At 41.9% G+C, this 13,359-nt stretch overlaps 1 non-coding gene across 1 annotated transcript; it reads left to right on the forward strand.

Moving 5' to 3' along the window:
* Nucleotides 1-4,255: 4,255 nt before the first annotated feature.
* Nucleotides 4,256-4,363, forward strand: LOC130952528 (small nucleolar RNA R71). The gene has a single exon (XR_009074708.1). It is a non-coding gene; the product is annotated as a small nucleolar RNA R71 (small nucleolar RNA).
* The last annotated feature ends 8,996 nt before the right edge of the window (nucleotides 4,364-13,359 follow it).

The following is a 13,359-nucleotide window of genomic DNA, read 5'->3' on the forward strand; positions in this document are numbered from 1 at the left end:
TTTTCAGATTGTGACTCAGCTTTGCTAGAGTCCCTAACTAGAGGTGTCCAGGGTTCTTAAGCACACTCTTTTTGCCTTGGATCACAACTTTGTTTCTTTCTTTTTCTTTTTTTTTTTTTTTTCTTTCTTTTTCGTTTTTTTTTCGCTTGCTTTCTCTTTTTTTTTATTTTTTATATTCACTGCTTTTTCTTGCTTCAAGAATCATTTTTATGATTTTTCAGATCCTCAGTAACATGTCTCCTTTTTCATCATTCTTTCAAGAGCCAACATTCATGAACCACAAATTCAAAAGACATATGCACTGTTCAAGCATACATTCGGGAAACAAAAGTGTTGCCACCACATCAAAATAATTAAACTGTTATAAAATTCAAAATTCATGCAATTCTTCCCTTTTTCAATTAAGAACATTGTTTATTTAAGAAAGGTGATGGATTCATAGGACATTCATAACTTTAAGGCATAGACACTAATGATCATAAGACATAAACATAGATAACATAAGCACTAAAATTCGAAAAACAAGAAAATAAAGAACAAGGAGATTAAAGAACGGGTCCACCTTAGTGATGGCGGCTTGTTCTTCCTCTTGAAGGTCTTATGGAGTGCTTGAGCTCCTCAATGTCTCTTCCTTGTCTTTGTTGCTCCTCTCTCATGATTCTTTGATCTTCTCTAATTTCATGGAGGATGATGGAGTGTTCTTGATTCTCCACCCTTAGTTGTCCCATGTTGGAACTCAATTCTCCTAGGGAGGTGTTCAGTTGCTCCCAATAATCTTGTGGAGGAAAGTGCATCCCTTGAGGTATCTCAGGGATCTCATGATGAGAGGGGTCTCTTGTTTGCTCCATCCTTTTCTTAGTGATGGGCTTATCCTCATCAATGAGAATGTCTCCTTCTATGTCAACTCCTACTGAATAACAGAGGTGACAAATGAGATGAGGAAAGGCTAACCTTGCTAAGGTAGAGGACTTGTCCGCCACCTTATAAAGTTCTTGGGCTATAACCTCATGAACTTCTACTTCTTCTCCAATCATGATGCTATGGATCATGATGGCCCGGTCTAGAGTAACTTTGGACCGGTTGCTAGTGGGAATGATTGAGCGTTGGATAAACTCCAACCACTCTCTAGCCACGGGCTTGAGGTCATGCCTTCTCAATTGAACCGGCTTCCCTCTTGAATCTCTCTTCCATTGGGCGCCCTCTTCACAAATGTCAGTGAGGACTTGGTCCAACCTTTGATCAAAGTTGATCCTTCTAGTGTAAGGATGTTCATCTCCTTGCATCATAGGCAAGTTGAATGCCAACCTTACATTTTCCGGACTAAAATCCAAGTATTTCCCCCGAACCATAGTAAGCCAATTCCTTGGATCCGGGTTCACACTTTGATCATGGTTCTTGGTGATCCATGCATTGTCATAGAACTCTTGAACCATCAAGATTCCGACTTGTTGAATGGGGTTGGTGAGAACTTCCCAACCTCTTCTTCGGATCTCATGTCGGATCTCCGGATATTCACTCTTTTTGAGTGAAAAAGGAACCTCGGGGATCACCTTCTTCAAGGCCACAACTTCATAGAAGTGGTCTTGATGCACCCTTGAGATGAATCTCTCCATCTCCCATGACTCGGAGGTGGAAGCTTTTGCCTTCCCTTTCCTCTTTCTAGAGGTTTCTCCGGCCTTGGATGCCATAAATGGTTATGGAAAAACAAAAAGCAATGCTTTTACCACACCAAACTTAAAAGGTTTGCTCGTCCTCGAGCAAAAGAAGAAAGAAGAGAGTAGAAGAAGAAGAAATGAGGAGGAAGGGAATGGCTTTGTGTTCGGCCAAAGAGGGGGAGAAGAGGTGTTTAGGTTGTGTGAAAATGAAGGAGTGAAGAAGGGTTTATATAGGAGATTGGGGGGTCATGGTTCGGTCATGTATGGGTGGGTTTGGGAGGGAAAGTGGTTTGAATTTGAAGGGTGAGGTAGGTGGGGTTTTATGAAGGATGGATGTGAGTGGTGAAGAGAAAGATGGGATTTGATAGGTGAAGGGTTTTTTGGGGAAGAGGTGTTGAGGTGATTGGTGAAGGGGTGAAGAAGAGAGAGAGTAGTGGGGTTGGTGGGGATCCTGTGGGGTCCACAGATCCTGAGGTGTCAAGGAAAAGTCATCCCTGCACCAAATGGCATGCAAAATCACGTTTTGAGCCAATTCTGGCGTTAAACGCCGGGCTGGTGCCCATTTCTGGCGTTTAACGCCAGGTTCTTGCCCTTTCCTGGCGTTTAACGCCAGTCTGGTGCCCCTTTCTGGCGTTAAACGCCCAGAATGGTGCCAGACTGGGCGTTAAACGCCCAACTGCTAGCCTCACTGGCGTTTAAATGCCAGTGAGTTCTTCCTCCAGGGTGTGCTATTTTTCTTCCTGTTTTTCATTCTGTTTTTGCTTTTTCAATTGATTTTGTGACTTCTTATGATCATCAACCTACAAAAAACATAAAATAACAAAGGAAAATAGATAAAATATAATCATTGGGTTGCCTCCCAACAAGCGCTTCTTTAATGTCAATAGCTTGACAGAGGGCTCTCATGGAGCCTCACAGATACTCAGAGCAATGTTGGAACCTCCCAACACCAAACTTAGAGTTTGAATGTGGGGGTTCAACACCAAACTTAGAGTTTGGTTGTGGCCTCCCAACACCAAACTTAAAGTTTGACTGTGGGGGCTCTGTTTGTCTCTGATTTGAGAGAAGCTCTTCATGCTTCCTCTCCATGGTGACAGAGGGATATCCTTGAGCCTTAAACACATAGGATTTTTCATTCACTTGAATGATCAGTTCACCTCCATCAACATCAATCACAGCCTTTGCTGTGGCTAGGAAGGGTCTGCCAAGGATGATAGATTCATCCATGCACTTCCCAGTCTCTAGGACTATGAAATCAGTAGGGATGTAATGGTCTTCAACTTTCACCAAAACATCTTCTACAAGTCCATGAGCTTGTTTTCTTGAGTTGTCTGCCATCTCTAGTGAGATTCTTGCAGCTTGTACCTCAAAGATCCCTAGCTTCTCCATTACAGAGAGAGGCATGAGGTTTACACTTGACCCTAAGTCACACAGAGCCTTCTTGAAGGTCATGGTGCCTATGGTACAAGGTATTGAAAACTTCCCAGGATCTTGTCTCTTTTGAGGTAATTTCTGCCTAGACAAGTCATCCAGTTCTTTGGTGAGCAAAAGGGGTTCATCCTCCCAAGTCTCATTTCCAAATAACTTGTCATTTAGCTTCATGATTGCTCCAAGGTATTTAGCAACTTGCTCTTCAGTGACATTCTCATCCTCTTCAGAGGAGGAATACTCATCAGAGCTCATGAATGGCAGAAGTAAATCCAATGGAATCTCTATGGTCTCATTTTGAGCCTCAGATTCCCATGGTTCCTCATTGGGGAACTCATTGGAGGTCAGTGCACGCCCATTGAGGCCTTCCTCAGTGGCGTTCACTGCCTCTCCTTCCTCTCCAATTCGGCCATGTTGATGGCCTTGCACTCTTCTTTTGGATTTTCTTCTGTATTGCTTGGGAGAGTACTAGGAGGGAGTTCAGTGATTTTCTTACTCAGCTGTCCCACTTGTGCCTCCAAGTTCCTAATGGAGGACCTTGTTTCAGTCATGAAACTTTGAGTGGTTTTGATTAGATCAGAGACCATGGTTGCTAAGTCAGAGGGGTTCTGTTTAGCATTCTCTGTTTGTTGCTGAGAAGATGATGGAAAAGGCTTGCCATTGCTAAACCTGTTTCTTCCACCATTATTGTTGTTGAAACCTTGTTGAGGTCTCTCTTGATTCTTCCATGAGAAATTTGGGTGATTTCTCCATGAAGAATTATAGGTGTTTCCATAGGGTTCTCCTAGGTAATTCACCTCTTCCATTGAAGGGTTCTCAAGATCATAAGCTTCTTCTTCAGATGAAGCATCCTTAGTACTGCTTGGTGCATTTTGCATTCCAGACAGACTTTGAGAGATCATATTGACTTGTTGAGTCAATATTTTATTTTGAGCCAATATGGCATTCAGAGTATCAATCTCAAGAACTCCTTTCTTCTGACTAGTCCCATTGTTCACAGGATTCCTTTCAGAAGTGTACATGAATTGGTTATTTGCAACCATTTCAATTAGTTCTTGAGCCTCTGTAGGCGTCTTCTTCAGATGAAGAGATCCTCCAGCAGAGCTATCCAAAGACATCTTGGACAGTTCAGAGAGACCATCATAGAAAATACCTATGATGCTCCATTCAGAAAGCATGTCAGAAGGACATTTTCTGATTAATTGTTTGTATCTTTCCCAAGCTTCATAGAGGGATTCTCCTTCCTTCTGTCTGAAGGTTTGGACTTCCACTCTAAGCTTACTCAATTTTTGAGGTGGAAAGAACTTTGCCAAGAAGGCATTGACTAGCTTTTCCCAAGAGTCCAGGCTTTCTTTAGGTTGTGAGTCCAACCATGTCCTAGCTCTGTCTCTTACAGCAAAAGGGTATAGCATAAGTCTATAGACCTCAGGGTCAACCCCATTAGTCTTGACAGTGTCACAGATTTGCAAGAACTCAGCTAAGAACTGATGAGGATCTTCCAATGGAAGTCCATGGAACTTGCAATTCTGTTGCATTAGAGAAACTAATTGAGGCTTAAGCTCAAAGTTGTTTGCTCTAATGGCAGGGACAGAGATGCTTCTCCCATAGAAGTCGGGAGTAGGTGCAGTAAAGTCACCCAGCACCTTCCTTGCATTGTTGGCATTGTTGTTGTTTTCGGCTGCCATGGGTTCTTCTTCTTTGAAGAATTCGGTCAGGTCCTCAACAGAGAGTTGTGCCTTAGCTTCTCTTAGCTTTCGCTTCAAGGTCCTTTCAGGTTCAGGGTCAGCTTCAACAAGAATGCCTTTGTCCTTGCTCCTGCTCATAAGAAAGAGAAGGGAACAAGAAAATGTGGAATCCTCTATGTCACAGTATAGAGATTCCTTTAGGTGTCAGAGGAAAAGAAAAATAGAAGAAAGAGGTAGAAATTTCGAACTTATCAAAGAAGATGGAGTTCGAATTTTGCATTAAGGGATAGTGTTAGTCCATAAATAGAAGGATGTGAGAAGAAGGGAAGTAATTTTCGAAAATTAAGTAAAGATTTTAAAACATTTTGAAAAAAATACTAATTAATTTTCGAAAACCAAGAGTGGGAAAGAGATCAAGTGATTTTTGAAAAAGATTTTGAAATTAGAAATCAAAAAGATTTGATTGAAAACTATTTTGAAAAAGATGTGGTTAAGAAGATATGATTGGTTTTTTTTTAAAAGATGTGATTGAGAAGATATGATTTGAAAAACATTTTAAAAAGATTTGATTTTAAAAATTAATGACTTGCCTAACAAGAAAAGATATGATTCAAACATTAAACCTTTCTCAACAGAAAAGGCAACATACTTGAAATGTTCAATCAAATCATTAATTGTTAGCAAGTATCTTTGAAAAAGGAAAGAAATTGATTTTGAAAACATTTGATTGAAAAGATATGATTTGAAAAAGATTTGATTTTGAAAAACTTTGAAAACTTGAAAAAAAATTGATTTGAAAACAAAATCCTCCCCCTTGTGCCATCCTGGCGTTAAACGCCCAGAATGGTGCACATTCTGGCGTTTAACGCCCAAAACTCTACCCTTTTGGGCGTTAAACGCCCAACCAGGCACCCTGGCTGGCGTTTAAACGCCAGTCTGTCTTTCTTCACTGGGCGTTTTGAACACCCAGCTTTTTCTGTGTAATTCCTCTGCTGCATGTTCTGAATCTTCAGTTCCCTGTACTATTGACTTGAAAATAGAACCAAGATCACATAAACAATACATGCAAGACACCAAACTTAAAATTAGACACTAGACTCAAACAAGAAACATAAAATATTTTTGGTTTTTATGATTTTGTAAATTTTTTTGTGCTTTTTTCGAAAATTATATGAAAAGAAAAATAAAGGTTTCAGAATTCTTAATTTGGATTCCAGGAATCATTGCAATGCTAGTCTAAGACTCCGGTCCAGGAATTAGACATGGCTTCACAGCCAGCCAAGCTTTCAAAGAAAGCTTCGGTCCCAAACACTAGACATGGCCAATGGCCAGCCAAGCCTTAGCAGATCATCACTCCAGTAGCAAGATTGATAGAAATCAACAAGCTATTGTGATGATTAGTTGAAACCTCGGTCCAATAAGATTAGACATGGCTTCTCAGCCAGCCAGATTTCAACAAATCATCATGAAACTCTAGAATTCATTCTTAAGAACTCTGAAGAAAAATACCTAATCTAAGCAACAAGATGAACCGTCAGTTGTCCGTACACAAAACAATCCCCGGCAACGGCGCCAAAAACTTGGTGTGCAAAATCGTGATCACTACAACTTCGCACAACTAACCAGCAAGTGCACTGGGTCGTCCAAGTAATAAACCTTACGCGAGTAAGGGTCGATCCCACGAAGATTGTTGGTATGAAGCAAGTTATGGTCACCTTGTAAATCTTTGTCAGGCAGACTCAAATGGGTATAGATGATGAATGAAACATAAAGATAAAGATAGAGATACTTATGTATATCATTGGTGAGAGCTTCAGATAAGTGTATGAAGATTGTTTCCCTTCCGTCTCTCTGCTTTCCTACTGTCTTCATCCAATCCTTCTTACTCCTTTCCATGGCAAGCTTATGCAAGGGTTTCACCGTTGTCAGTGGCTACCTCCCATCCTCTCAGTGGAAATGTTCAACGCACCCTGTCACGGCACGACTATCCATCTGTCGGTTCTCATTCAGGCCGGAATAGAATCCAGTGATTCTTTTGCGTCTGTCACTAACGCCCCGCCTGCTAGGAGTTTGAAGCACGTCACAGTCATTCAATCATTGAATCCTACTCAGAATACCACAGACAAGGTTAGACCTTCCGGATTCTCTTGAATGCCGCCATCAGTTCTTGCCTATACCACGAAGACTCTGATCTCACGGAATGGCTGGCTCGTTTGTCAGGCGAGCACTTGGTTGTCAGGCGATCAACCATGCATCGTGTATCAGGAATCCAAGAGATAAACACTAGAGCCTAGGTTGCTCGTAGAACAAAAGTGGTTGTCAGTCACTTTGTTCATAGGTGAGAATGATGATGAGTGTCACGGATCATCACATTCATCAAGTTGAAGAACAAGTGATATCTTGGACAAAGAACAAGCGGAATTGAATAGAAGAACAATAGTAATTGCATTAATACTCGAGGTACAGCAGAGCTCCACACCTTAATCTATGGTGTGTAGAAACTCCACCGTTGAAAATACATAAGAACAAGGTCTAGGCATGGCCGTGAGGCCAGCCTCCTAAAGTGATCAAAAGATCTAAAGAAAAAGGTTCCAAAGATCAGAAGATTCTTAATACAATAGTAAAAGGTCCTACTTATAGAAAACTAGTAGCCTAGGGTGTACAGAGATGAGTAAATGACATAAAAATCCACTTCCGGGCCCACTTGGTGTGTGCTTGGGCTGAGCATTGAAGCATTTTCGTGCAGAGACTCTTCTTGGAGTTAAACGCCAGCTTTTATGCCAGTTTGGGCGTTTAACTCCCATTTTGGTGCCAGTTCCGGCGTTTAACGCTGGGATTTCTGAGGGTGACTTTGAACGCCGGTTTGGACCATCAAATCTTGGGCAAAGTATGAACTATCATATTGCTGGAAAGCCCAGGATGTCTACTTTCCAACGCCGTTGAGAGCGCGCCAATTGGACTTCTGTAGCTCCAGAAAATCCACTTCGAGTGCAGGGAGGTCAGAATCCAATAGCATCTGCAGTCCTTTTCAGTCTCTGAATCAGATTTTTGCTCAGGTCCCTCAATTTCAGCCAGAAAATACCTGAAATCACAGAAAAACACACAAACTCATAGTAAAGTCCAGAAAAGTGAATTTTAACTAAAAACTAATAAAAATATACTAAGAACTCAACTAAAACTACCAAAAACATACTAAAAACAATGCCAAAAAGCGTACAAATTATCCGCTCATCATACACCAACTTTGTAGAACAATCAAGCAGGACATGGTTCTTAGATAACCAGTCCAATTCCAAGATAAGATCAAGACCGATCATCGGCAAGCAGACTAAATTATGAATAAAATCACGCTGCTTGAACCTAAAGGAAACTTCCGGGCATCCTAGCCTAGTTACTGTGGCTTCATGGGTAGCATTGTGCACTCTTAGATCATAACCTAAAGTTACAATCTTCAGTCCTAACTCATGGGCTTTCTCAAATGGAATGAATGAATGTGATGCTCCCGAATCAAATAAACCATTTAAAGTTTGACCAGCCATTTCACAGTTACCTCGAATAAGTGTCTCGGATCCCTCGGCACCTATAGCTGAGGTGGTGAACACCCGACCAGTCTGTTGTGCCTTTCCAGCACCTTGTTTCTGCTTCTCCGGACAATTTACGGCTTTATGCCCCGCCTTTCCACAATTGTAGCACAAACCCCATCCGGCCTTGCATGGTGCTCCCGGATGGTGACTTCCACACCTAGTACAAACTTGATCATCCTGAGGCTGCTTCCCAAACTTCTTTCCTTGGGAGTTGTTGTTGTTGGGCCTCCTGAAAGAGCTTCCCCTCTTGAAAGACGGACCTCTAGGTGCAAAGCTCTTCCCTCGGTTCTGTGGGAATGATCCTTTGTGACTCCCTTCTCAGCGGTTGCCCTTTTCACACACTCTTCAGCAACCCTACACTTGTTTACCAACTCGGAGAAGGTCCTAATCTCCATTGGTCCCACTGAACTGAAAATATCGCTCCGGAGTCCTCCTTCATATTTAACACACTTTCATTCCTCATATTCCACCGGAGTCCCTTGGCACATACGAGAGAACCTGAACAGCTCCTCAAACTTGTCAGTATACTCTGATATGGACATGGTACCCTGCTTCAGCTGCAGTAACTCAAGTTCCTTAGCTGTCCTAGCATAAGTCGGAAAGTACTTCTTATAGAACTCTTCTTGGAAAACATTCCAGGTGATATAGTCATCACCCTGCTGCAGAAGACGTCGGATGCCTTGCCACCAATGCAACGCTTCACCTGTGAGCATATAGGTAGCAAACTCGACACGCTGCCCTTCAGGTACCACTTGTGCTTGCAGTGCTCGCTCTATAGCCTGAAACCATGTATCAGCCTTAGTCGGGCTAGTAGTCCTCTTGAACTTAGGCGGATTAACCTTCAAAAAGTTTTCCAGTGTCATCGGGCCCTGAACTCCACCTCCGTCATTGCCATGGTTGTTCATCTGTTGACCAAGAGCCTCAGCAGTGGCTTGCATAGCAGCAGCCATGTTCTCCAACGCAGTCATAAAGTTCACCGGGTCATTAGGGTTATTCTCCGACGCACAAGCATTTGTACGACCTCTCACACTACCTCTACCGCGTCCACGAGGCGCCATCTGGTTCCTCGACATACCAAACAATCGATATTAAGTTGATCAGTCTCAATATCGGAAGTCTAGTACTTCAAAGTCCCAAATGCATGCTCATGAACGTTTATGCCAGTTATATCAAGTAGATATACTAATAGCACATAACACACACACACACAGAGAATGCACAGAAGCATAGTCAGTCCATCCCTCAGGCTTTACAGGAACGAACTGCTCTGATACCATAATGTAACACCCTACCATACAGAGTCTTATGCTTAAGTCATAATTCAGAGATGGCAAGGTATTATGACTTTTAAAATAAAAATTTAGTACGTATAGTAGTATGAATGAATGATTATAACTAGGAGCCTTTATAGAAAAAGGGGTAAACAAAAAATCGCAACTCGAAAGCGCAACACTCCGACCGATAACGTAACGAACATGAATAACCAACGTGAGATTATATATACAAAGGAGTGTCAAAAACAGGAATATCAAGACTCAAAATCCGGCTGCGAAGATAACCAGTCCGAGCATAGCAATATATATACATATGATAAAATAAGGAAAACCCCAAAGGAAACCCAAAGGGACACAAATACAGAAAACCTATTCTCTAGTATCTCCCATAAGAGGAGTAATCACAGTTTATATTATTTAATGGAGATAAAAGTATCTAAGAAAAACATATAAACCAAAACATAGTCCCGAGAACAAAGGATCTTCGCAAATCTAGAAGTCTCCAGCATGCCTCAGCGGGAAACCTCACGCCCTGCATCTGAAAACCACAAAATCCGCATGGGTGAGAACCAGAGGTCCCCAGTATGGTAACAGCTTCCACATATATAATACATAATAATAGAGGAAAGCCGAAGGCAATCCTAGAACTTCCTCCAGATAATATCAAAGCTTATAAACAAGCTAAACTATAAAAGGGCATCTGACTAAAGATTCTTCAGTCTAACTAATACTTCCCTTTCCAATTCCTTCAAACCTCCCAACCACCAGCAGGATATAATGTAGCAAACACAGTTATATCAAACAAGAAATATACAAGTAGGAACAATTAAGGCATTTAGACAATTAGCAAATAATATGCAGTCAAGTATGCAATCTCAAACAATTCATATTGTATGCATATGATGAATGCCTGTCCCTAGTGGCTGATGATATCATCTGTCGGTTATAGAGCCAACCCGACAAGTCCTGGCAGTTAACCATTGGACTGTCCTTCTGTCGTGTCTCCCCAATTTGAGTCATACTTAAAATAAACTTGATCATAATCATGATCCATATCCATCACCCTCACTGGTGAATATTTATCCATCACCGTCACTGGTGAATATTTATAGGGGTGAGCTCGTCCGGGAATTTCACAGTGCCCGGCCACCCGGACAACATAGGGTCAAAAAAGCTTCAAGTCTCAACCTGGAGCACGTGGTGGCTAGCCACTGCTTTCTCCCAGGGAAACTCTCATCTCCAACAGTGGAAGTGCAACATTCACAATTCATTCAACAGCATATATATGCATTTATTCTTAGCCATAATCATGGCTCCGCCGTAACACGGCAATAATCCAGCCATCCGGCTCACGGTTAAATCCATAACCAGCCACCCGGCTCACGGTTAAATCCATAACCAGCCGTTTCATTAACAATTACAGCATTTCGGCCCATGGCATAACAAGCACTTCCACCACCATCCTCCGCATCTCACATAATCATGCTTGATCCTCATTGATCATTCATATTTCCCTTGCTTCACTCGCAAGTTACCACATTCACTAGCCTTTCTTCTCATAGCTAGACATATCATAATGATTTAAGACATAAGTGGTGAGATCGGAGGCTTAGAAGTATGAAATTTGGCTTTTAAAACTCAAAAATCAACTTTGGGATGAAAACAGGGCCACGCGTACGCGCACTCCACGCGCATGCGTGGATGGCCTCGAAAACTCATCGACGCATAAGCGTCATGCACGCTAACGCGTGGATTGAAAAATAGCCAAGCGAAGCGCACGCGTCAACCACGCGTACGCGTGGGTGCTCTCGTGCCCCAGGCACAAAGCTGGAACAGTTCTGGCACAACTCTCTGGAAAATGGCTGGGCATTGGGTGCAGCACAATCGGCGCGCCCGCGCACATCACGCGCACGCGTGGATGGCGCTTTCTGGAAGATCGGCGCGTACGCGCCAAGTGCGCCTACGCGCGAGGGGTATTTCTGCTAAAAATTTTCTAAGTTAAAACCTGCAGAATTCACAGATTCAAACCCCTATCTTCCAATGGACATAACTTCTTCATTTTAAACCATTTTTCATCCGTTCTTCGAACGGCATGGACATCCCGGATCCAATTTCATTTCTAAACAGATTTGGCGCAAAACAGAGATCCGTCCAAGTTATGTCCCGTCAAAGTATGCCCAAAAACCATGTTTTTCATACAAAACCACAAAGTGCCATTTTCAAAACAAGTCATTTTCAACTCTTTTCAAAATCAATCAAACATGCCAATTTCATCCCTTTTCTTTGAAATCAATCAAAATATATCAAGTTCAATATCAAGCCTCCTCAACTCACACATTGACACTTTACCACAATTTACAAAATCACTATCTCATCATTTTAACCCACTTCACCCAAGTGGCTCAAACCCAAACACGTTGACATATCATATACTCTTCCTCATGCCAATTCTCAACAACACCAATTCCAATAAATCATCATGGTATACAATTAATATCATACTCACCATTAACATGGTTCAACCCACAATTCAACCATAAACAATCATCAAGCATATATCACAACATGCATATTTCTCATTCATCATACCATCAAGGCATCATTAATCATCATCACATATATGACCACATCATATATCTCAATCATTCGACAACATCAACCATTCAATGCCTATCTTAGGGCCTCTAGCCTAAGTATTTCCTACCACATTACATATTAGATACGGGAAACCGAAACCATACTTTAGCCGATTTCCCAAGCTCAACCGGAGCACTTCCAAATCACTTATCCACAAGCTCTCAAGGCCTCAACACCTCCAAGAACAGATTTTTCACCACTAAATCCCTTTTTCAAGCTTTTCAATATCACCAATCAAGCTCCAATATTCACACATACACAACCTAAGCCACAATCATCATACCCATACACAACATCTCAATATCCAAACATCATAGAATAACAAATTACACTAGGGTTGAGAATCTTACCACACCCAAGGTCCAAGGAGACAAGATTAACCTTCTCCTTCAAGAGAGTTGGGTCCTATAACATCAAAGAGCCCAAAATCTCAACATTTTTGCTCATAAAACTCGAAAACAAGGCTGGAATTTCGAAGAGCAAAACATGGCTTACTGGTATGCAAAATTGTGATCACTACTTTTTACAACTCAAATAATTCCTAGTAATGGCCCCAAAGACTTGGTGCTCAATACCATGGCATAAACACAACTTCGCATAACTAACCAGCAAGTGCACTGGGTCATCCAAGTAATAAACCTTACGCGAGTAAGGGTCGATCCCACGGAGATTGTTGGTATGAAGCAAGCTATGGTCACCTTGTAAATCTCAGTCAGGCAGACTTAAATGGTTATGGATGATATATGAATAAAACATAAAGATAAAGATAGAGATACTTATGTAATTCATTGGTGAGAACTTCAGATAAGCGTATGGAGATGCTTTGTCCCTTCTGTCTCTCTGCTTTCCTACTGTCTTCATCCAATCCTTCTTACTCCTTTCCATGGCAAGCTGTATGTTGGGCATCACCGTTGTCAATGGCTACAGTCCCGTCCTCTCAGTGGAAATGTTCAACGCACCCTGTCACGGCACGGCTATCCAGCTGTCGGTTCTCGATCATGTCGGAATAGAATCCAGTGATTCTTTTGCGTCTGTCACTAACGCCCCACAATCGCGAGTTTGAAGCTCGTCACAGTCATTCAATCATTGAATCCTA

This window comes from Arachis stenosperma, chromosome 9 (genome assembly GCF_014773155.1).
Source record: "Arachis stenosperma cultivar V10309 chromosome 9, arast.V10309.gnm1.PFL2, whole genome shotgun sequence".
Taxonomy (NCBI): domain Eukaryota; kingdom Viridiplantae; phylum Streptophyta; class Magnoliopsida; order Fabales; family Fabaceae; genus Arachis; species Arachis stenosperma.